The sequence below is a fragment of the Dermochelys coriacea genome, chromosome 8 (assembly GCF_009764565.3).
Source record: "Dermochelys coriacea isolate rDerCor1 chromosome 8, rDerCor1.pri.v4, whole genome shotgun sequence".
Taxonomy (NCBI): domain Eukaryota; kingdom Metazoa; phylum Chordata; order Testudines; family Dermochelyidae; genus Dermochelys; species Dermochelys coriacea.
The window spans coordinates 12604701-12628109 of record NC_050075.1 but is presented as its reverse complement, the minus strand read 5'-3'; the positions used below and the strand labels follow the sequence as shown (position 1 = coordinate 12628109).

Sequence of the window (23409 nt, the reverse complement as noted above, 5' to 3'; positions counted from 1 at the left end):
GAGGGAGGCATATCCATCAAGTATTTATATTCCTGTCATATAATTAGCTGCCCCTGTAGACCGTAGGATTTGATGGAGTAAAGTTTGAGTTAATTGGTCACATGGGTCATATATATTAGAAGTCTCTGAGGTCAGAGGGAGATACCCTCAGTTTAACATGGAGACTCCTCTCTTCTGGATAATTAGGGTATACTGGGGACTGTTAAATAGGAGCCAGTACAGTATTTAATCCAGAGGGGGAAATAAAATTTCATTATTTCCCTTTTAGTTCCGCTACAGGGCACACATGCATTAGGCTGAGGCAGTTGGCACATGGCCTTTTTCAGTGCCACTCTCTTGTTCTACTAGCAGGGGATAAAAGGCACTGTCCACATTGTGGCTGAAATGGTGCTAGCTGTAACGCTGCTGGCAGGCTTTCAGCACAGTTTCTCTGAGCTGGTTGGAGAGGAGCTAGTTTTTTTGCTGAGAACCATGCTGTGATTATGTTACAATACCATCCTGTAGCATGGAGTGAAGCTGTATCATGTTTTGCCTAGCGTGGGCCTCAGACATAATTCCCATAGGCATGGAAACTATACTAGCAACAGCTGTGTTGTAGCAACAGCAGCCTTTAAAGCTAATCATTGCTATCTTGATTTCATCTGTAGTGTGAACAGAACTTAAAAGCGGTACCAGTCTCCCTTTCCTTTGGACACAGGTCCAGATCCAGAGTTGAGTCTGAGTCTAGAGTCTGAGTCTGAGTCTACGTTTATGTGACTGACACCGTCTTGCAGTTTCCCCCATGTATACGCTACTCCAGCTTAGACTCCCTCTAGATTTCTTTAGACCTGCTTAACCACCATGTGTCTTACAGCCCCCAGCCTTACACATCATCTCTAAATTTGACCCAGTGAATGCTTGACCCTCTGTAACATCCTCAATTTGCATCAGACTGGTAGGTATTTGGGGGTTGTTCTCAAGGTCCTGCATTCACTCCCCAGACCAGATGCACTGCCACCTCCTCACTGGGCCAGATCTAAACAAATCAGTTGACATAAGTCTCAATACCCGAGTGCTTTAGGCCCTGGCTATCTGATAGACAGGCTGTCTCCCCAAGAGTTGCTATGGCCGTTGAGCTCAGTGCAGGGACCCTTCAGATAACCTTAGATTTAAAAATCTGAGGGCTACTGTCAGGGCAGTCTGAGAAGAGGGCTTTTTTCTCTGTGATTCATGCTCCTGACAGCGCCTGAGTTTGTTGATCTTTTAAACCCATTGCAAGACCTATCTCATCTCTCTTGGGCTTTCTTGGCTGGCAGAGCAGGCTAGTACAATAGGTTTTATATTCTGTATGTGGCCCTTGAAGGATATGTGACTGGTGACAAAAAAGAAAACAAACAAACCAAAAACAGAAAAGAAGCAAAAAAAGAGGAAACTTGCAGCATTGCCTCCTCCGTGGGCACAGAGGCCGCATCCTGTAGAGTAGATGCTTCTGCCTATGTATGACACATTTTAAAAGGCATCAGATTAGATAATTGTGAATTTCCAACCTCTAGAAGGTGTAAGATCCACAGTCAACATTGGAACCCGCTACCATAGCAAGTATTGAAATCACTCATCACAAACCAAAGAGGAAACACTTGGCCTTTTAGTATTACACTGCAAGGCTTGAAAGCTGTATCGTTTTCATGCCTCAAGTGCTATATTCCACTGCCCTGCCAAATACAGTTCCCTTCTGAAGTGGCACGTGTCAGGAATTCTCCCTTTGCACTAGTAGGAAAGACACTTTTATTGTTGCTGCTCTTTAATATAAGTTGAAAAGGTTACATTTAGTGGCCAGCGAGAAAGAATATGGTTATTCTTTAACCATAAGGATAATAAACCAGTGTTATCCAGTTACAAATGAATTAACTGAATGTGGGCCTAAACCAAAACCTCAGGTCTAAGCACTCCTGGGCTCTGAGGAAGTTCGTAGCAGCTGGAACCAAACCCAGCTCTGAGCACCACTGCACTTTGGAAAATTCAGATCTGGAGCCATATCCAACTCTGCAGCTCAGGCTCATCCGTTAATACTGATTTATTGTGACAGCTTTCATCCCAAAAGATCCCATGCTGCTTTATGAACTGCCATACGCAGGGGTCCATTCTCAAACCCGGGAAATGTAATCAGCTCTGGACTGGAGCAAACGTTTAAGAGTGCCCTGCAGCACTACCCAACTGTTAAGATAGAAAGTAAAGGAGGATGTCATATCTAAACTGAAACTGCAGGGGGGATTTTGGGAGGCAGACGGTAATCACCCAACTTGGAATTTGGCCACTTGACACTTGAGCTAACAACCCATCTTTTACAAAAAGTGTCACGGGAACTTTAACAGCCATTAGTGATCAAGATCTCAGCTATACATTTCTCATCCAGCATCTCCAGTGGCCCAGTTCACTCCCACCTGGGGCACTGATTCTATATGGATTCTGACCCAGCATTAATCTGAATAGCTTGGCAGATCCATCATGATCACAGTGCAGGGTAGTGTTTGTGGAGGTCTATGTGCTGAGCGCTTGTTTCCAAGATTTAGGCACAGTCTGGGACCAGCCGTCGTATGATCTAGTACAGTATGTGTCCTGTGTATGTGAGGGGTTTGGAAATGTAAAAAACCCCCAAAACCATCTCACACAGTGCACTGAGGTGCTATATTCTCTAAGACTGTGTTAAATGTGGGAGAGGTTTTCAGGGAAAGGAAAGCACGAAAGGGAGACAGAAAAAGTATGATGAGGTTGTTACTTAACTTGCAGAACCCCACACCTGAGCAGTCCAGTCCATTGTGGGGAGGAAGGTGTAGCTATTTCCTAATCCAATCTCAGATCCAGATTTAGCAAATGGCCCTTACCTTTATAATGAGCTGAACCAAAACCTCAGTCACTGACAGCCCTGAACTATGGTGTTTGTAATCTGGACGTGGATAGTTTGAGCTCATCTCTTGCTGTTAACCTTTATGGCTTTGGGGGGAATCCCTGCTGTCGGGCAAACTACTGTGAAGAGATCCTGGAAACCAGTGACAGGTTTCAGAGTAGCAACCGTGTTAGTCTGTATTCGCAAAAAGGAAAGGAGTACTTGTGGCACCTTAGAGACTAACAAATGCATCCGATGAAGTGAGCTGTAGCTCACGAAAGCTTATGCTCTAATATATTTGTTAGTCTCTAAGGTGCCACAAGTACTCCTTTTCTTTTTGGAAACCAGTGATTTCATGTACCTAGCTAATCTCAAACCTCTTTCAACGTCCCTCTGGAAGCTGTGTTTCTGCTTCGCTGTGACTAGGTTGGGGGCTGAGGTGCCATCTGCATTCCCTTTGACAACAAAGGCATCAGTGTTGCATAGTTATTAGCTAGGTCAGGGTGATGTTTATTATGAAAGACTCTGTGACCAGGGATTAGCCATACACATTATAAACCCAATGCAAGGCAACTGGAAAAACAAGCTTCTTAGCATGGAAAAGTACTGAGCTGTTTGTAAACATCCGTGGTGCAGGCTATTGCCAGGGAGCACACTCGTATTTATCAGTGCATGGTGCAGAGTCCTGACAGGGCTCTTCTTTGACGTGATACAGACCCTGGGCCTGATTCTCCCTCCCCCTGCACTTTGTATAGCCATTTACACAAGGGCAAAGGTAAGAGCCACCCTCCTCTGCAGAGTTCAGCAGCCACTCCCAGTGAACTGAGCAGCTCAGCAGCCACACCTAGTGAACTGAAGTAGTCCTGCACTCTGCTAAGGGTGAGATTGAGCATATCCATGGGGCAGCCCCTCCCTTGGCCTTGTCATGTCCATCCCACTGCTTGCTGCTATGTGAGAGCTGCTATGTAAGCTGGATTTTATGCTGTGGGTGAGCACCCCTCCCATATCCAGCCCTTGCACTTAGACAGTCGAGGCACATCAATTCACCTGTCTGCAGAACCTTGCATCCACAGTGTCATTAGCATCTTCTTGCCTTGCTCTATTAAGATTTTTTATTACCTTGATTAGAGCTCAGGCTTCCTTGAACCCAACACTAGCTTGAGTTAAAGCCAAGTTGTCCTGCCCAGTCCTGAGCATGATTTGTGGGTCCCCAAGCCAGCAAAGGGCCCCCCAAAGCTGGGACCCAGTAGAGAATGTGGAGATTTATCCCTCTCTGCTTGCTGCTGCAGGAACTGGGTGTGCAGGGGATGCCTACTGAATGTAGTAGAAAGTTCTCTCTCTGGAGTGGGAGCTGAAATGGGCCTGGACCACTGGTCTCCAAGCAGGTGCATTTGCTATCTGTGCATAAAGCCTTAGCCCGTGTTGCCTTCAGCTGATGTGTCTGTGGGCCATTGTGAGATGGGTTTAGTTATTGGGAATTCCATACAGTAAGAAAGGCTTCTACAAAATCTACCCAGCCAAACAAGAATGGTCATATTTGCTGAGTCTCGTTAGGAAACCAGAGGCCTCACTGAGAAGTTAGTAAATTGAATCCAATGTCTTTGTCAATCTTCCAAAACCAGTGTGGTTACAACAAATTAATGCCATTGTCTTTTGATTTGCTGAGAAGGGCGAAACAAAGATGCCTCCTGTTCCCAGTTTAATTTCTGTTGTTCACTGAACCACTGGCATCCAACAATTTGAAAAGAAATGAGGGTAGATTAAGGGATACCAGATTGGCTTCCAGACGAACAGATTAAGTCTCTTTTTTTTACCAACAGACAGATAATATTAGTGCTTACAGATACACAACAGTCATTGCTACAGTTCTTAGCGCTGCTGCTGAATATTGCCGCCTCATCTCAGTTCGGAGTGAACCAGAAAAATGTGACATAAAGCAATTGGATAAGAAGGGCGCAGGCTAGAGCACTGAAGGCAGAAGGGAAGCTGAAATGGACAAGTAAGGTCATTAACTATCTGGGTGCCGTCTGGATGCTGATGCAAGGAGAACGTGTACAATGGAAAAGCATCCTTAGAGTTTTCGTTGCTGAAATAACAATGTTGTTTTCTCTTTTTCCAAAAGCCTTTGTGAATCATGTGCTTGTGAAAGTGAGGAGCCAATAGCACTAGCTAGTGCCTAATATAAAATCCTGCAAAACACAATAGGTCAGACTGGATTACTTAACTGGTCATGTTTGGTTTTACTGTGAATGAAAACCTCCCCAATGCAACTCCATCAGTCCCTTCCTGTGAAGCCCTTGCTAGTCTATTCCTTGGTCCTCACACGCTATCCTGACACGCTGCAACCATGTTGTTTTTTCATCCTGAGCTCCCCATTTATTTCTGCTGATGGACTTCATCCCTCACCTGCAACATGCTACTTTGCCAGGGCTGGGCCCCCCACAGCTCTGCCAGTGTGCCGCAATTCCAACCTACAACACACTGTTAAATGACCTTTTGTGTCTGCCCATGGATGGATTGGAAAGCACTTATTCACACATGCATACATGCCTGCCCTTAAGTGAGACGAATTAGACTTCCAGAGGAAGACGTATTTGTCCCTAAATTAGAAGAAGATTGTCAGTAAACTTTGCATTTGGGAAGCCATTGTTCTCGGTGCATTGGCTGTTGCTGTGTCCTATGTGACATCAGTCAAGATGGAAGATAGAACAGAATATTGTACCTAACACCTAAAAGAAAACCTGATAGATTAGTTTCCAAAATCAAAAAGCATCCCCCTGTCCTTCATGCTGTGAACCATTGCTCCACAACCACAGAAGAAATTATGGCCATCATTCATAGTGAGGTACATATGCCAAATGGAATATGTGAACTGTAGAGAAACTGCACAGTAAATCTTTGTTACTGTGGTGGATAGAAAGACATCAGTGAAAAGTTCCAAATTATTAGGTCTACAAAGGGGAAGAGATTCAAATGTGAGATTTCAAAAGCAGGAAAAAGCCCTTACATTTCCACCTGTTCTGTACCCTGTCTCACTAGCTATTGTATTATGGTTTGTTGCATGCACTTGATTTTGAATGATGGATATAATTTCCCTTGTGTTTCCTGGCAGTGCTTTGCAGCACAAAGGACTTTGGAGTGGCTTTGATTTATTTTTGCTAAAACTTTTTATGACAAAAAAAGTTTCTCTTTATAAACCAGGTATGAGTGTTGGGTGCTATTGCTTTCTACTGTGAGTTATGGAGCAGTGGCTTACAGTGTCCTAAAGATTTCTCTTAGGGATCATCATTCTGCCTTGGGGTATGGGAACCGAAGGCAGTGGGGTCTCGTGAATGTAACCGAAAGGGGAGGATTTTGAATACAATCCCCACTCAAGCAAAACTCCTGTTGAGCAGGACTGCAGGATTTGGCCCAGTGGGAGTCACTTTGCATTTTACTGAGTGAATTGCAGGTTTCCTGTGTGTTCCGCTCTCACCCTGGCTGATTTATGGACAGGACATTTGTCACAAGGCTGGATCTCTGCTTTAAAATGGGAGCTGGCAAAGAAAGGAAACGATAAAAGTATTTCATTGTGAGCCCAATCCTGAATCCAATGGAAATCTTGCCATTGACTAGAGCAGGTGCAGGGTAACTCCGATGGGCATTAAACACAGATTATTACTTGGAAAGGCACATGGAAAGCCAAGAGTTTGCAGGGTTTGTTGACAGTGATTCCCAAATGCTAGGAATCCATATACTGGTATTGGTGGTTCAGGTGACTGGAATTCCAGGATCTCTTTCTGTACTAGAGGGCCCGATCCTGCAAACTTCCTGTGAGGTCACTCAATGCATAGTTTTTACAGGGAAAGGCTCAGAATGTGGCCCATAGCTCTACATCTCCATCTAACTACGCTTTACTTCCCCATGGACTTTGGGCTGCTGCAATCCTAATCAGGTACAAGTCTCTGTCTAAGAGACTAGAGCTGGGGAATGAAGTGCTCCATTTGCACTTGCTGATTACTAGTAACAGTGGGGGAAAACAGATATCACATACCTCTGGGGCTATTAAATAATAAACATTGTAGGATGGTAGACATTAGAGATGGAAAAGATCTACTGATATTGTGCATCCTTCCAAGATGTGTTTGACTAGACATGCTCTGGTCTCACACAGCACAGCATAATGCAGTGTATATTCACACAGCACGGAGTTCTTACACAGATTAGTCCCTGGAATCACTGCCATTTTAAAAGCTAATTAAAAACCGTGCCAGACGTGTGTTTCTTTAGTTTAGATTTAAAGTCCAAAACAGATTCAGCCCCTTGGATTTTAGCCAGAAACTGATTTTACACAAGTGGAGACTAGTTACTAAAGGATCTTAAATTGATATTTGGGACTAACCAGATAATTGGCAGCTTCAGCCCTACCATGCAGTTGTTGTAAAAGCGTGGCCCTTGACTAAGAATTTAAAACAGGAGCTGAATGTCAACAGGATTGGTTAGGCCACTCTAATAAAGACTTTTGTATGTGAGAAAAGATCCTTGAAATCAATACAGAAATTTTGCAGAAAGCTAGTGAAGAGACTTGAAAATGGGGCTGTTAGGCAGAGAAAAATGTGGGGTGGTAAGAAATGGAGCAGAAGTGTTTTCCACTAATTGAACCCTATGAAAGGCAGCACGTTCTGGGAATCCTACAAGTATTGAATCGGACCAGTCAAGTGTAGATGTGACAAAACCATTGACCATCTTCCTCAGGTTTTTCTTGTTTCACCGTGTTTCAAAGGTGATAAAAGGAAGTCCCAGAGGCAGTGAGACAGTGGGTTGTCAAAGGATAATCAGAGGCCAGTGTGACACCAAAGTGCTCTGTGTTTGAAATGGGTGTTGTAAGAGCTCAGTGGAATTTGCTTCCAGTGAACTCAAATGTAAAGAAACTCCATTTGTAGTGAAATGGAACAAAAGGCCCAGATCATTACAACGCATCACAGTGCACACACTGCAGTACCACTTGTAGTGAATCTGTGCTTACAGTAATTGTTTGCACTTACATGGTACTTTCCATCACACACTGTCCAAGAGCTTTACCACTGTTGGGCCAGGTTCTCAGCACGTATTCCATTAATGTCCACAGTGCTTTGCTGATCTATATCAGCTTACAATCTGGCACAGCGAACATAGGCTATGAAATAAGGAAGCAGTGTTATCTCCTTATGACAGAGGAGGAAACTGAGGCACTGAGCAGTTAAGTGACTCATCCTAAAATGCACTGGAAGCCTATGGCAGATTCAGGAATGGAATGTGAGATCTCCTTGCTCCTCGACCTGTCTAAGGTATGTTGGAGTGAAGTGAAAAAATATTTCTTTGTAAGAGGTGGTGTTAATTTTACTGAAGAGGGAGTGTTACAGGTAAATGCTTGAGGGCTAAATCAGTAAGACCTCAGTTTTACCTGGAGTCAGGTGGTGGGGGCCATCAATCCTGGAGTGTCCTTTGGTGGTCCAGTACAGCATCACAATTATGTTTCTGCCTTAGTTTCCCCTGGTGGGCTTCGATAGGAACAGTGAGGATCATGTATATTGAACAGTGCCTTTCAGGGGTCTAGTTTATTTAACCCAAAGGTGGAACATGATACAAATAGGCCTCAACCCAGCATCTCTAGCTGGAAGGGGTTGGAGAGGGATTGAGTTAACCATAGTCCATTGGCCCTACCTATGTTCAGATTACTTACCAGCTAGGTCCTCTTGACCTGCAACCCTCTTGTGGAGTCGGCCTCTCGTCATTAGATGGGGAAGGGTGTCTCCTCTTGGGTCAAGGTCCCCACAAAGGTCAAACCACGACCACCTTTCCTTGAAACAGCATATAATTCTTCTGATCTGGGGCTTCTGCTGCTACCTGGTGAAGTCCTTCCATGGGGGACAGGTTCTGCTGAGACTTGGCACTCATAGCTCCTGCCTTTTGGAGCCTCTTCCGCTTAAGAGCATGCTTCCTTGATTTCCTTTCCTGGTAAGCCCCCTCCCCTTAGAAGCCTTTGCTCTCTGTGTTCTGGGGGCTGTTCCTCTCCTCAGGCACCTCTGTTCTGTATCCCCATCCCACTGCGAATAGCTTCCTTTTATCATGTCTGGATGCTTCCCTGCCTACCTAATTGCCTCCCAGTTACTCAGTAAGTTAATTAGTCCCAGTGAACTTGAGTTGCCTCATTGCCCCTTGTGAAGCCTGTCAGAGGTATGCTGAGCCCGCCTGACAAGTTAGTTCCTCAAATAATAACACTTGTCATTTATTATTTGTTTACAGTGGTGTGCTAGGTGCTTTCCACATTCATAGACCCCAAGACTGGCCATCATGAATGCAATCAGCCTGGGCTGTGACAGGTTGAGGGCATAGCTGAGTATGATAGATCCGGCTGAAAACCCTGGCCATGCTAATAAAAAGTGGATTGCAAAGACAACTTGCAGACACTAGCAAGCAGAGAATTTGCAGTGGAACCATGAAACACAGCGCAAACTGAATGGGGCATGTGTGCTGCTTCTTGTGAGCCCCTCCATGGTAACAACTGAACCTGTGAGAGCGTCCCTTCATAAGGGAAGTCTGTGGTTGATAGAGTTCGATGTTGTCGAAATATCTGGAAGAAGAGAACAAGAGAAAGTGAATCTGATTATGCACCTGATGAGAAGTCGTTTCAGTCTGTGATGCCATGATGAATTGGCCTGAAGTAATTTCCCATGTAAATGGAGTTAAGTGGTATTGCAGTTATCATCAAACACCTTCTGTAAGTTCCTGGCAGGGCAACTGCAGGAGGCAGGATCCCCGACTCGATGGGTTGGTGTTCTTCCCTGGATAGAAGTTCAAAGGACTAGTCAGTAATTAGACCTGATGGGCCAAATCCATCTGTGATGTAACTCCACTGATGTCAGTGCATTTACACTGGGGATTCATCCAGCCCCTCATCTAACAGTTGAGAGAACGTTTTCAAGGAAATACCCATCGAGCAGGTGCAGTAACAGCTCCAGAATGCAACTGAGCTTGCTGTTTGCCCTTTTTAAATGGCTGGACAGGGACAAGAGTGGGTATAGTCCATGAGCATGTTTCAGCAGAGCTCTCTCTGCTCAGCATTGTAGAGTGGTTAATTTTTTAGATGCTCATTCAAGCCAAGAAGCTTCCCATACATGCCAAATTTGAAGATTGTTGTCTTTTTCAGCATTTAACTTGCTCTAAGGTGGAGCCAATGGGACATTTTTTTAAAGTAGTCATTACAGACCTGGAGCTAGATTTGAATTTAGAGCTTAAATGCTCCAAGCCTTGAGCTTGTTAGGATCCATAGCTTTAATTCACAGGTGTAAGGAATAAGGAGAGAGTATTAACTGCTGTAAGGAAACCAGGAGGTATCTTTTACCAGACAATCCCATCTGAAGTTTATCTTTTGTAATTCCAATCCAGGCAAACAGGCTTGAAGAAAATTAGCGCTCTTGATGAAACAAGGAGTTGAGAAGCAGGAAAATAAGGGTGCTTTACTCTTTCAAGCAGAGCTCGGGGTCCAGGTCAGGTGCTCCAGTAAGGGTTATGAAGGTTGGGAAGTGGGATCCAGCTCTGAAATCAACACAATAAGAAATCTCTCAGTCATAGGAAGACATGACACGAGAAAAGGAACCTGTGTGAAACCAGCAGGTGACATTAAACCATCTTGCTGTTCACAAACGTTTTCCTGCACCCGGCAAAATGCCTCTCCAGGACTACCCCGCGCTTGGCAATGCATCATCATTGAGTTGACAATACTCAGCATCAACCGTTCAGAGGAACGCTACTAGAACCATATTCCAGGTCAGCAAGGAAGGAGTTAAAAGAAGTATATTTTTCAGACTTCTGAGAGATTTACCTCCCTTTTTATATTTCCTATGGCAATATTTTAAATGTCCTTTTATTTTTCCTTTCCCTCATGTCCCAGTATGAGACACTCTTCATCTCTCGCTCTGCAAATCCCCAAAGGCGCCAGGGTTAGCAAACTGTTCGAAATTGGTGTTGGGGGTGTTTTTTTGTGTGTGCTTTTCTTTTCTGAGCAGCCTGTTCTCCAGTGCTTTGAAGTCTCACAGACATAGATTCCTAACTTTTATTTCCTCCATCTTAGAAGTAAAGAGGTGACAAAGTGACTGGAGAGATGTTGGGGGATTTACTAATTATTTCTCCCTCTTTAATGATGGTGCAGGAGTACACCAAAGGCTGTCCCACTAGGTATTTATCTGACTGAGGATTGATCACTTGATGCTGCTTTGTCCTCCTACACTTGATCTGTGGACAGAGTCAGGCACCCCAGAGAACTTGTTTTGAAATGTGAACCACATTTGTACAAGAGACCTTTCTGTTTCCTTTTCCTTTTTGCTCTTCGTGCTCTGCTGGGACACCTCTAAGATACTTGAGTAAGTTGAGTTAAAATGTGAATGCTTCATTTTTGACTGTCCAGCATGTTTAACACTAGAAGAGCAATACATGATCAACTTTTTCTCATTATTGTTCTGAAACATGGGGAAATAACCTTTAATCAGCTAAAGAAGAACTACTGGACTCACAGCATACGTTGTGGATCTCAAGGCTTACACCACACTGGAAATGTGGCGAAGAGGCGAATAGAACGTTTCTCAATATAGCAAGACAACGGAGATTGACTAAAACCATATATGGTGGGAAAATACCAAGTGACTGAGAGATATATGTATCAAAGGGCCAGCACCTCATCTACATGTGTGATGCCAGCGCACCAGGGAGTGAAGCAGGGACCTCCAGGGCTAAAAGCACCTGCTGCTACAACTTGAGCTAAATCGTCAAGGCTCCCATGATGGAGCTGTAACAGACTCATAGCCTTTAGGACTGGACGCAGAGTGGGGAACCCTGTAATATACCAATCATTACATTATATATGCACCATATAAGCTCTGTTTTGAAGACTTCCAGGACTTGTGCTGGCCCTTTGTAAAGAGGCGAATTTTACCCCACTGTGTTTTTAAAATCAGTTTGCAGAGCCCGAAGAGAGATCAAAATGCTTTGGGGATTGAGTCGCAGCCCATGAGTGGTGGAAAAGAAGACAGGGGAGAGGAGTGAAGAATAGTGTGACCTGATGACTAATGTTTTCCTGTTTTGCATCTTTTTTTAAAGTGAATTTAGTGCTGGTCAATAGTTGCTGGGCTGGTAGCTCTGGAGACTGAAATCCTCAGAAGAGGGACGGTGGTGGGTCAGATTGGCAGAGACTCTGGGGAGTTTCCACCGTAAACTGCAGCTTGGGGCATGGTTTGAATTAAATGGTAGGTCCTCTTTAACTTGAAATTTTTAAATCAAGATTTGAGGATGTCAGTAACTCAGCCAGAGTTTAAGGGTCTATAACAGGAGTGGGTGGGTGAGGTTCTGTGGCCTGTGATGTGCCGGAGGGCCGATTAGATGATCATGATGGTCCCTTCTGGCAATAAAATCTATATATGAGTCTATGAGTGTGGGCAAAGGCAGTGACAGTTTCCCTGTGCTGCCCCACAATGTGTCCCAATTCTTACCTGCAGGGACCACCTCTCAGGGATGACCGGAGAGTCAGTCCCAAAAGCCCATTCAGTTCTGAGCCAAGAAGAGTTTGGTTCATGTAGTTTTAAGAAAACAGGCATGATGTTATCTGGCTCCTGGGCCTTTAAGATCTGTGAGATGTTCCAGATGCAGCTGGAGTGGAGCCTGAATGTAGGAATAGACTGGACAGGCAGGATGCAATTCACCCCAGTGCAGAAGGTGAACACCAGGACTGTGCACCAGCTAAGCCCAATGTCTGAAGTAGGGAATTAATTGAGGCATAAGCCCAGTGCTAACACTCAGCACAAAGGTGAATTTCACCTGCTTTGCTTGTCCATTTGTTGCCATTTTCTTCTTGTTTTCTTTTCCATCTGATTAGTCATTTTATTTTAGCATGAAGGTGTGATTGATTTATTGGGTATCAGGAGACATAGCAAAATGTGCCAGTTTTGCTGATGTGTTGTTATTGTAATGCCTGTCACTAATGTGCGTCCCCCTGACTTCCTTTTGATGCTGTGTTTATTCTTCAGCTCTGTTTAAAACTTTATCTACCACTTTCCCGAATAGGCGGCAAATCAGAGCGTTGCAAATGGCATATTGAAAGCCCACGATGATTTGATTCTGTCTGTGCCTCTAAGGATCACAGAGCCATGGCAATGCCATACATTTTCATTGGGCTGATATTTAATGATGGTATTTATCATGTTAAAGCAAGTGTCTAGGCAGGACCAATAATACAGGGGGGGAAAGCCAGTGGGAAAAAGATAGATGCCTGCCCGCTGTAGCACTGCTGAAGATTCCCAGCCTGAGTTCCCAGAGGCGGTGGAGCCTGTGCATCTCTTGGCTTCTTTTGGAGCAAGAACAGTGGTCCAGGTATCTAAGTTTTATGCTAGAGGAGGGAAGCACCTGGGGCTCTTTTCTGGGAGAGGTAGAGCATTCAGAGCTGGTTACAAGGGAGCAGCTAGGTGGAGGGGCACATGTTTTCCAGCACCTGCTGTGGTCCAGGTGTGCCTACCAGACACTGAATTTAGGTATCAAAGAACAGAAAGTCAGGATGAGGGGAAATCAGGTCAGATGTTACCTCCTCCTCTGCTCCTTTTATTAGAGGGAGTTAGAAGATCTGGCAAGGAGGTGTTTCCTGCTTCTCCAGACGCACTGATCGAGATGGAGGGGCGGGGGGTCAGCCTGGGAGTTGCAGAGCTTGCAAAATGTGCCAACAAAAAGTGTTTGGCCTCCAGTAGAATCTTGGTTTGCTTGTGCTTGTGACTAGCCCTAAATACAGGCCCCTGGGGTCAAATTTTCAAACATATTTATATGCCTAAATGTGCAGATCTGCATCTTTAGACACCTGAATACCTTTGAAATTGTGGCCCTTGGGTCTTGTCCTCTTTCAGGTGGTCAGAGTTCTTCATACATTGAGATCTTGATTGTGCTACCTTCCAGTTCAATGAGAGGGAGAAAGCTACCATGGCCGTTACATTACTGAAATCATTATGCTGCCGTCACAGTCGCCATAGTTGGTCTCGTGGCTCACGTTGGCTATTAAATTAGAGTTGTAGCTCTTTAAACTGTTGTTCACATTGTTTGAAGAAGCAATTAACATCTTCCAAGCAGATCAGCGGAACTGGTGTTGCTAAGCAGCAGGCCTTTAAAGACTATTTGTCAATTTCTGCAGAAGGGAGGAAATAATAAACAGTCCTATTGAGAGAAAATTACTTGTTTTCTAGTACACGACTTTCCCTCCACCACCAGGTCCTCAGTTCATCAGTGCCCAATTTATCCTTTATTTAGTTTCATAAATAATTCAGAAGAGTTTGAGTGGAATAATTGAGTCTTTTCCCAACCCTAATCCCAGACAATTCAAAACAAAAAGACATTTAGATTACAATTCCAGCATATTAGCTGCTGGTAGATTTCCAGACAACTGATCTGCTTTCCTTTAGAATTTCTGTGGCATTCTATCATTTCTAAATCGTTCTGCTTTGATAGTTAGTAATTTATGCATTTCCAGTTCTTCATGGAAAAACAGAGGCATCATCATGATAGAGTGTTGGCACACTTGCTGCTTTTGAAAGTGGAGGCTTATCTGTCTTCGAAGAAGGACTAAATAAGTGAAGCAGTAATATTACAAATCCAGCCTTCAATGTGCCTTATCATCTGTGGAGAAATAGATACAATCGTACTTATTTGGTTTAAAATTAGAACTAATCTTCTATCCCAACGTGAGTTGACAATCCTGAAGGGACAAGTTTGGGGAAAGACTTAGTGCAGGAAAACACAGGCCTCTGATTTGTACAATATGCTGATGAGAAATTGTGCAGAACACTGATTTGCTACCCCTTTTTCAATTGTAAGGACTGCAGGCTGTGTTCTGTAGCATTCAGGGAGGTCTTGCACTCACAACACTATGCTTCACTTCAACCCCTGAGGATCTTGTAAACCATTTGTAAAGCTGGTCCTGCTTTACTCAGACTAGTGACCAAAGTCAGGTAGGCTGCACAGCATAGGCTTTCAATGGAGATGCTACCAGGGGTGCTGAAGGCACCCAGGCAGTGAAAGAACTGTGACCCCTTCATGCAACCATGTAGCCTAAGAAAGAATTAAATAAATAACCCCCAGTAACAGCTGTAAACAAAGCAAAATGTGTTGATCTTAGTCTGTATGGTGAGGAGCTGAGCGCCCACAGAACAAAGATCCAGTCCAAACAGCACACATCAAGATAAAATTAGTCTGCTTTCTGCTGCAAGAGGAGCAATGGATTTTTAGTGCTTTTTATAGTTGCCCTTGTGCTCCTATGCCAAAGAAGTCTTCCTGCAGACAGAGAACACTGGAGCAAAGTGGCACTGTCTAGTGGCAGGCAACACTGATCACCAGTTTTAGGCCTTTCTTTTCTCTATTCAGAGCCTCCTTTCAGTCCACTGTCTGCAGAAAGCCTCCAGATGCCATGGGTGGGGTGTTCTTTATTGCAATGATGTCAGATTACATAGCCAAACGCGACTCTGATGGCATTTAGTCCATGAATGACAGCTTGCTTTTGGGGGAATGTATGTGACGGGTGCTGGATATGGTGGTGATATGGCCGTACAAGTAGAGAAACAAACAGATTAGATAGCTCAAGCCAGCTTTATTTTTTGAACCCTTACTACAGCCATTAAGGTGATACATACAATTGGAGGTTCCATCACAGATTTTTTATGTGGGCTCCAAAGCTTCTGCAGTTTCTAAGACTTAACATGACCTACAGAGACAATGAACAATCCAGCATTTAGTTCTCTGTACTGCACACTTATACACATCCGTCAGATAAGGAACATGACCTGGATGCCCTTCCCATCTCTGCTACAGACTTGTGTGACTTTGAGCAAGTCACTTTGCATCTCTGTACCTCTGTTTCTTCAATTTGTAGAATGAAGATAATGGACCAGATTCCAGACTGGTGTTAATCACCTTTGCTTACCTCTCTCTGGTCCTGTGCCGAGATCGGAGGATCCAACCCACTGTCTTTAACATACTGCAGTCATGTGATCACGGCTTTGCAAATAAGAATTAAGATCCCTAGCTAAGTTACTCTTCTAAAACAAGGGCTCTGTAGCTGACAAAGTCCTCTTTGCAAGGGACAGCAGAATGATCCTTTTGGTGGTGGAGAGTAAAGTTAGGAGCCCAGAGAACCACTAGTCAAGTCATGCTGCTTTCTTTTTTACAGTGTAAATCCAAAGTAATGCTCTGATGTCAATGGAGTTAGCAGTTCGGGGGAAAACCAGTGTGAGAGTCTTCACTCCCTGTGATCATATATTTATTTTAATTTTTTTAATTGAATCTTTTCTGTTTAAAACAGTAAATATTCCTTATAATTTAGCCTGTTTTTTTTAAATCTTGCAGATAATTAAGAGAATAATCAACACAGCACAATTAAACCCATGATCTCTTGCAACACTAAATATCTAATGATAGGTAACTTCTTTAGTGATGGTGGAGGTAATTATTTGGAAAAGTTTCTGCTTCTCTGTAGGGTTAAATTCTCAAGGGAGATGACGATGAGGTGTGGAACCTTTAACTTTTAGGTCACCACTTTAAATCAAAGTCAGATTGGGCGTGGCCAAAATTGCTATCAGGTGGCTGTTCCCTGGCCTCTGTGCTGGGAGTTGGTAGAGTTAGTCTAGTTATTGATAGACAGCTGTCCATATCCTGATGTCACTATCACAGCTGGCATTCCTGTTGGCAATCTCAGCTTCCCTTCCCCCACCAATCCTCAATGAATCCCATAACTCTGAGTTCCGATGCTGCGCTTGTCAGTTACAGAAAAAAGTAGGGATAGTCTCCCAAGAGAAGATTAAAAGCCATGCATGATGCTGCAGACGTTGGAACTGGGGTCCTGGTAGTTGTGCTTTCCTTACAAGTTAGTGCAATTGCACAATCATACTGCAATAAAAAAAGTAATTGGGAGGAAGAAAACATTCTTGAATTTCCACACGAGCTGTGTTTTTCTCAGCAGCGTTTTGTCTGCTGTGCCAGCTTCAGACTCCCGAGCCAGAAAATTCCTAGACGAATTCTCATTATTTGCATATCATGAAGGAGTGATGTCATATTTGTGATTACTTATACAACCAAGTCTTTGAAGTGAGGATCATCACCAGGTAGCTGAGGTGGGTGGATGGTGAAGCACCAGGAGGAAGAGGCTGAAAGTACTGAGTTGACAACAAGGTCAGGTAGCTGAATGCACACTTCAGGAAGCCTACAGCGATCTCAAAGGCAGGCAGTGTCTCTGAGACTGAGACTTCAGACAAACTTAGCAACTGTTTCAAAGAGAAAAACTTGGCTTTGCATGTCTCTTGCTGTGTTCCTGCTTGTTGTCAAATAGCACTTTGCACTTCACCCAAGGCTTCCAAAGGGAGAAATTGCTGAGAGCCAGCACAAGATAATGAGTCCTACTTAAGCCTTTTCAATTGAGTCTAAGTGGGACATGATGTTTGGACCTCATGCAGAGGGGTAAGTTTTACCAGTCAGTAGGGTATGCCTGTTTCTCCTGTGACTCAGAGTCATTATCCCCATTTTATAGATGGGGAAGCTAAGGCACAGATTGCTCACACCTTACATTTTCAGAAGTGTTTACATGTTTTGGGTACCTCGATATTCCTTTGCCCTCCTGTGGACTTCTCAGAGGTACTGAGAACCAGCAACTTTCCCTCACTTCAGCTGGAGTTATGGGTGCTGAGCACCTTTGAAAATAAATCCCTAAGGGTCTCAGGTTGGGCATAAAAAATTGAGAGACCCTAAAATGAGTAAGCCCTTACTGAAAATGTTGGCTGGCAAGGTGTCTTGAGTTTGACAAATTAGAAATGCTATAATATTTTAGCCCCATTGAATTTGCAAGTAGACAAATACTAGGATTTTAAATGGATCTCATGTCCTGTCATTAAAACATGTACAATTTAGAGAGGAGAACTTGTGGCACCTTAGAGACTAACAAATTTATTTGAGCATAAGCTTTCGTGAGCTACAGCTCACTTCATCGGATGCATTCAGGGGAAAATAAAGTGGGGAGATTTATATACAGAGAGAACATGAAACAATGGATGTTACCATACACACTGTAATGAGCGTGATCAGGTAAGGTGAGCTATTACCAGCAGGAAAGCAGGGGGGAAAAAACCTTTTGTAGTGATAATCAAGGTGGGCCATTTCCAGCAGTGACAAGAATGTTGGGGGGCGGGGGAAATAAACATGGGGAAATAATGCCCCTACTCTACTTGCGCTACATTGATGACATCATCATCTGGACCCATGGAAAAGAAGCCCTTGAGGAATTCCACCATGATTTCAACAATTTCCATCCCACCATCATCCTCAGCCTGGACTAGTCCACACAAGAGATCCACTTCCTGGATTCTACTGTGCTAATAAGCGATGGTCACATAAACACCACCCTATACCAGAAACCTACTGACTGTTATACCTACCTACGTGCCTCCAGCTTTCATCCAGACCACACGATCCATTGTCTGCAGCCAAGCTCTACGATACAACCGCATTTGCTCCAACCCCTCAGACAGAGACAAACACCTACAAGATCTCTAACAAGCGTTCTTACAACTACAATACCCATCTGCTGAAATGAAGAAACAGATTGACAGAGCCAGAAGAGTACCCAAAAGTTAACTACTACAGGATACTACAGGCCCAACAAAGAAAATAACAGAATGCCACTGGCCATCACCTTCAGCGCTCAACTAAAACCTCTCCAGCGCATCATCAAGGATCTACAACCTATCCTGAAGGACGACCCATCACTCTCACAGATCTTGGGAGACAGGCCAGTCCTTGCTTACAGAGAGCCCCGCAACCTGAAGCAAATACTCACCAGCAACCACACACCACACAACAGAACCACTAACCCAGGAACCTATCCTTGCAACAAAGCCTGTTGCCAACTGTGTCTACATATCTATTCAGGGGACACCATCATAGGGCCTAATCACATCAGTCACACTATCAGAGGCTCGTTCACCTGCGCATCTACCAATGTGATATATGCCATCATGTGCCAGCAATGCCCCTCTGCCATGTACATTGGCCAAACAGGACAGTCTCTACGTAAAAGAATAAATGGACACAAATCAGACGTGAAGAATGACAGCATTCAAAAACCAGTCGGAGAACATTTCAGTCTCTTTGATCACTCGATTACAGACCTAAAAGTGGCAATTCTTGAACAAAAAAACTTCAAAAACAGACTCCAACGAGAAACTGCTGGAATTAATTGGAATTGGAATTAATTTGCAAACTGGATACAATTAACTTAGGCTTGAATAGAGACTGGGAGTGGATGGGTCATTACACAAAGTAAAACTATTTCCCTATGTTTATTCCCCCCCCCCCCGTTCCTCAGACATTCTTGTCACTGCTAGAAATGGCCCACCTTGATTATCACTACAAAAGGTTTCTTTTCCTCTTCCCGCTCCCCCTGCTTCCCTCCACCCCCCCGCTTTCCTGCCTGCTGGTAGTAGCTCACCTTACCTGATCACTCTTGTTACAGTATGTATGGTAATACCCATTGTTTCATGTTCTCTGTGTATATAAATCTCCCCACTGTATTTTCCAATGAATGCATCCGATGAGGTGAGCTGTAGCTCACAAAAGCTTAAGCTCAAATAAATTTGTTAGTCTCTAAGTGCCACAAGTACTGCTTTTCTTTTTTGCGGATACAGACTAACATGGCTGCTACTCTGAAATCAGAGGAGAGAGATCTTCATAGCCACTGAAACAGAATTATCCCTTGTCCTTATGGGCTAGCCAGCTGGTGGAAACTCAGAGCAAGATAAAAGGTTCAGGCTGATGCTGAATCTTGTTTGTTTTATATCCTTTGGAGATAGTCACTTGGTGATACTGAGTAACTTAAACAGCCTTTAGGTCTGAATGGTGACATTGGGGACTGTAGATCTATCACTAAAAGGGCACATACATACATAATGTTTTAGAAATGCATTAGAGCTGCATTGGGTTTATTTATTTAATTATATTTATTTATAGTTTTCGTATTGTTTGATATTCAGAGATGCAACACTGTAATGACTGTGACAGCTTTTTCACATTACTTATGTTTATTTAGCATTTATCTTAATCTTATTTTAATTTTTTAGACTAGTAGCATAATAAAATGTTACTGTGGTGTTCTTAACAATTAAATTATATTGGCACATGGAAACTTCAAGGAACTTGACCTTTCTCAAACCCAGCCTAGCTCTGACTATAACATGTAGGCTGTTAATTATGTTTTTATTGGAAGATGCAGCCAGACTGTGTCTGGGCAGTTTAATTTAGCTCTTTATAGATGTGGTCAAAAATGTCTCCAAACAAATGCAGCAGGAAAAAGGTGCTACTACTGTTCAAAGAGGTAGCAATATAGAAAAGGATGTTTATGTATTTGTACTTAGCTGTAATTGGGTTATCAGCTGAGGCTCTGAGGATTAAATGAACTGACCTAAATACCAGGTCTCAGTTAGGGGTTAATGTCTATTTTCCTACATAGTATCCGATTTGGTTTTCAAAATACCCTCTGGGGCATTTGATCTTTGTATTGAAAGTGTGAAGCCATCCTGGAATCATTCATTACAGTTCATGCCAAGCAATAGTTAGTTTGAGAACATGCACTGAGAACAGATTAAACAGCATCTGAAGAAAACACCTGATCCATCCCAGACTCGCATAGGGTAATACAGAAATAGCCTGAGACAGACTGATTAGGGCTAGCTGGTGTCTGGGTATTATTGCTGGCATTGTGGGTTATTATTTCAGATAACAACAGATGCGGAGAAAAGGAGAAATCATCCATTTTCATTTACAAATGGTTCTTTATTCTCCAAGAGACAGGGTAGCTCTAATCAAATTGTTGCTGTCAGGCAATCCCCTGGACGAAAAACCTTATTTACCATGATCTGTTTTATGGAATTACTGTTTTCCTCACAGTGTACATCAGGGAAACCTCAGTAGGTCCAGAAGCAAAATGGGAAGGGAAGATGAGCAAAATCACTATCCCAGGGCTGGAGAATTCTCTGAGAGGAGGGGCCCAGTTGAGCAGTTTAACGGGTCAGTGAGAATCAGAGTGCGTTCGGCTGCAGGCTCTGGCCATGTAGGCAGGCATGTATACCACCATTTACTTTGATTTTTTTCCTGTTCACTAAACAAGCTATTTTTTCCCCAAGACTGTAAACAATATCCATCCCTTTGGGAAGCCAGACAGAATATTAAAGTGTGAAACAGCTTTATAACCTAGTAATTCCTTTGCGTTTCCAGCAAACTGGCATACTGTTTGTGAGTCCCAAAATGTGCTAGGTATTGTTCTCCACATCTGAGTCATCCAATAACCATTAGCAATTAAGACCAACAATTACAACCTTGTGAATTTCGGAAGTGTTGCTGACACCTCAAAGAAAACCTTAAGAGGCATTCTGGGCCAAATTCTGGTCTAAATCGGGAGTAAGTCCATTCTCTGCAGAAGAGTCACCCCAGATTTATGCTAGTGGAATGAAGTAGAATCTGGCTTCCATTCAGAAATGTTTCTGCAAACAATTTTCTGTTCTCTTCCTTCACTTTTTATTATCAGAGATACTGATAACAGATGGCCAGAGCACTAGCTGTGTAAATCGGCATACCTCTGTTCAAGCTACACTGATTTACATCCACTGAATATCTGGCCCATCTTCATCTACTCCTTTGGGATCTCTGAACAATAACATCCAGAGCATTTGTGATACTCTGACTAGAGCTTCTGATAGATCCTGGTCTTAGTTACACCAGTATAAATCCAGAATACCTCTGTCGGTGCCCATGGAGTTACTCTAGATTTACTGTGGTGCAAGTGAAAATAGATTTGGCCCCGTGACTCACCTATGGATGTCTTTCTCTCTTGGTATCCTTTCATTTGCTGTAAAATAAAAAAGTAATCCTCCAAACTAAAAGGAAAGTAGCCATATTTCCTAGTGTTATGCAGACTGAGGGTTGAGAAGGAAAAAGAGGTTTGTTAGGTGGAGGGATCCCACCGTCTGTGGAGGAGAGACTGAGCTGCCGGCGGCTTCTGTCCACAATCATGTCATTTTCAGAAAGGGGTTCAGCCCATTGGCGGTCTTCCCCCAGCAGTCCTGGCTTCTTTGGTCTGGGGGAGGATGGGGACAGGAAGACTAGCATCTTCCCTCCAAAAAACAAGAGGATACCAGCAACCTCAAATGTATCTTGTCTGCTTCTTGTTATCAAATCTTATGAGTGGCTCTTTTGAAATCTCACCCCCAAATAGCAAGAATCTAAAAAGGTTTCCATCATGGGACAAAATCTTTTCAGCTGCCAAGCCAGAACCCTTTGTACTTACAGAGCCAATCTGGAACCAGAACTCCAGGGACAGGTTTCAATACTCATTCTGGTCTGGGAAGATTTCTTAGGTGTTTGGATTCAAGTGTCCATTGAGCCATCCCTATATGTAAGGGGCGGCGGGAGGTAGGAGGCAATGACTGCCATAGTCATTGATACACAAGTCTTGTCATTCAAACTGCTTGTTCTCAGCCATTTGCAGCTTTCTGAAACAGTCACGTTATGGGATAGAATTTCCCAAGCTTAGTCTCTCTCCAAAGAGAGGTAATATTTCTTGGAAGCTTGAGGAAAAAGGGTCACAAAGCTTTTTAGTACCAAGGCAATGTAGAAAAAAGTATTTCCCCTCATTTTAAAAACATGCATACAATGTTTTTGAAAAAAGCTGTAGGGCTGGAGTGGTTGGAGGTAGAAAGTTCTCCCACCCTCTGCCTGCCCCAGCTGATCCTTTGGGGGTAGCTTGTACCCCAGGTGTTGCCGTCTGGGACTGAAATTGTAGATAGCCTCTGAATAGTTCCTTATACCTATCCTCCCCACCCACAGGTATCCACACTTAGAGCCAGCTATTCTGCCCCTTAGAAAATATTTGTTTTGCCCATTAAGATTTGTAATTAACACAGGAGTTTTCCTTTAAGGATGTGAAGGTAGCTCCCATGGTTTTCCAGCATGTTCCTGAATCACTCCATTGCAGAGACAGGGAGTTCACTGGCAATGCTATAAGAAAAGGAGTACTTGTGGCACCTTCGAGACTAACAAATTTATGCTCTAATAAATTTGTTAGTCTCTAAGGTGCCACAAGTACTTCTTCTCTTTTTGCGAATACAGACTAACACGGCTGCTACTCTGAAACCTGGCAATGCTATGTTTACTTCTGAAAGGGGGGCAAGGTCAGTGTCAAAGAATCTGGCTGTTTTTAAGTGCCTTTGCGTTTGCCAGGGCTGATCTGACTATGTTTTAACAGTGATGAGTTTTAGAAAAAAAGACCCAGAGTATTTTGTATGAGAATTGTGTTGTGACCTGAAAGGAGCAGTTTCTGAATGCTGATCATAGAATGGTTTTGCTTATTTCCCTGCATTTGTTTCAGATAATAAAAACTAAAACATGCATGGGAATCAGGTGACTGTGTATATTCACTACAGCCTTATCTGTATCAGCCATTCAAGAAGAAAGAAAACATCAACATG

General features: G+C 43.4%; 1 protein-coding gene across 7 annotated transcripts in view; it reads left to right on the top strand.

Moving 5' to 3' along the window:
- JADE2 (jade family PHD finger 2) overlaps positions 1 to 23409 on the top strand; it is a 167908-nt gene that overhangs the window by 22090 nt on the left and 122409 nt on the right. Inside the window, exon 1 of one of the 7 annotated variants that reach the window (XM_043490808.1) lies at positions 19595 to 19692. The exons of 5 other annotated variants lie outside the window; for them this stretch is intronic. The gene's annotated coding sequence lies outside the window, so the exon portion shown is untranslated. Of the gene's footprint in view, positions 1 to 19594; positions 19693 to 20849; positions 20954 to 23409 lie in introns of those variants that run through there. One more of the 7 variants, XM_043490810.1, reaches the window with a different exon arrangement.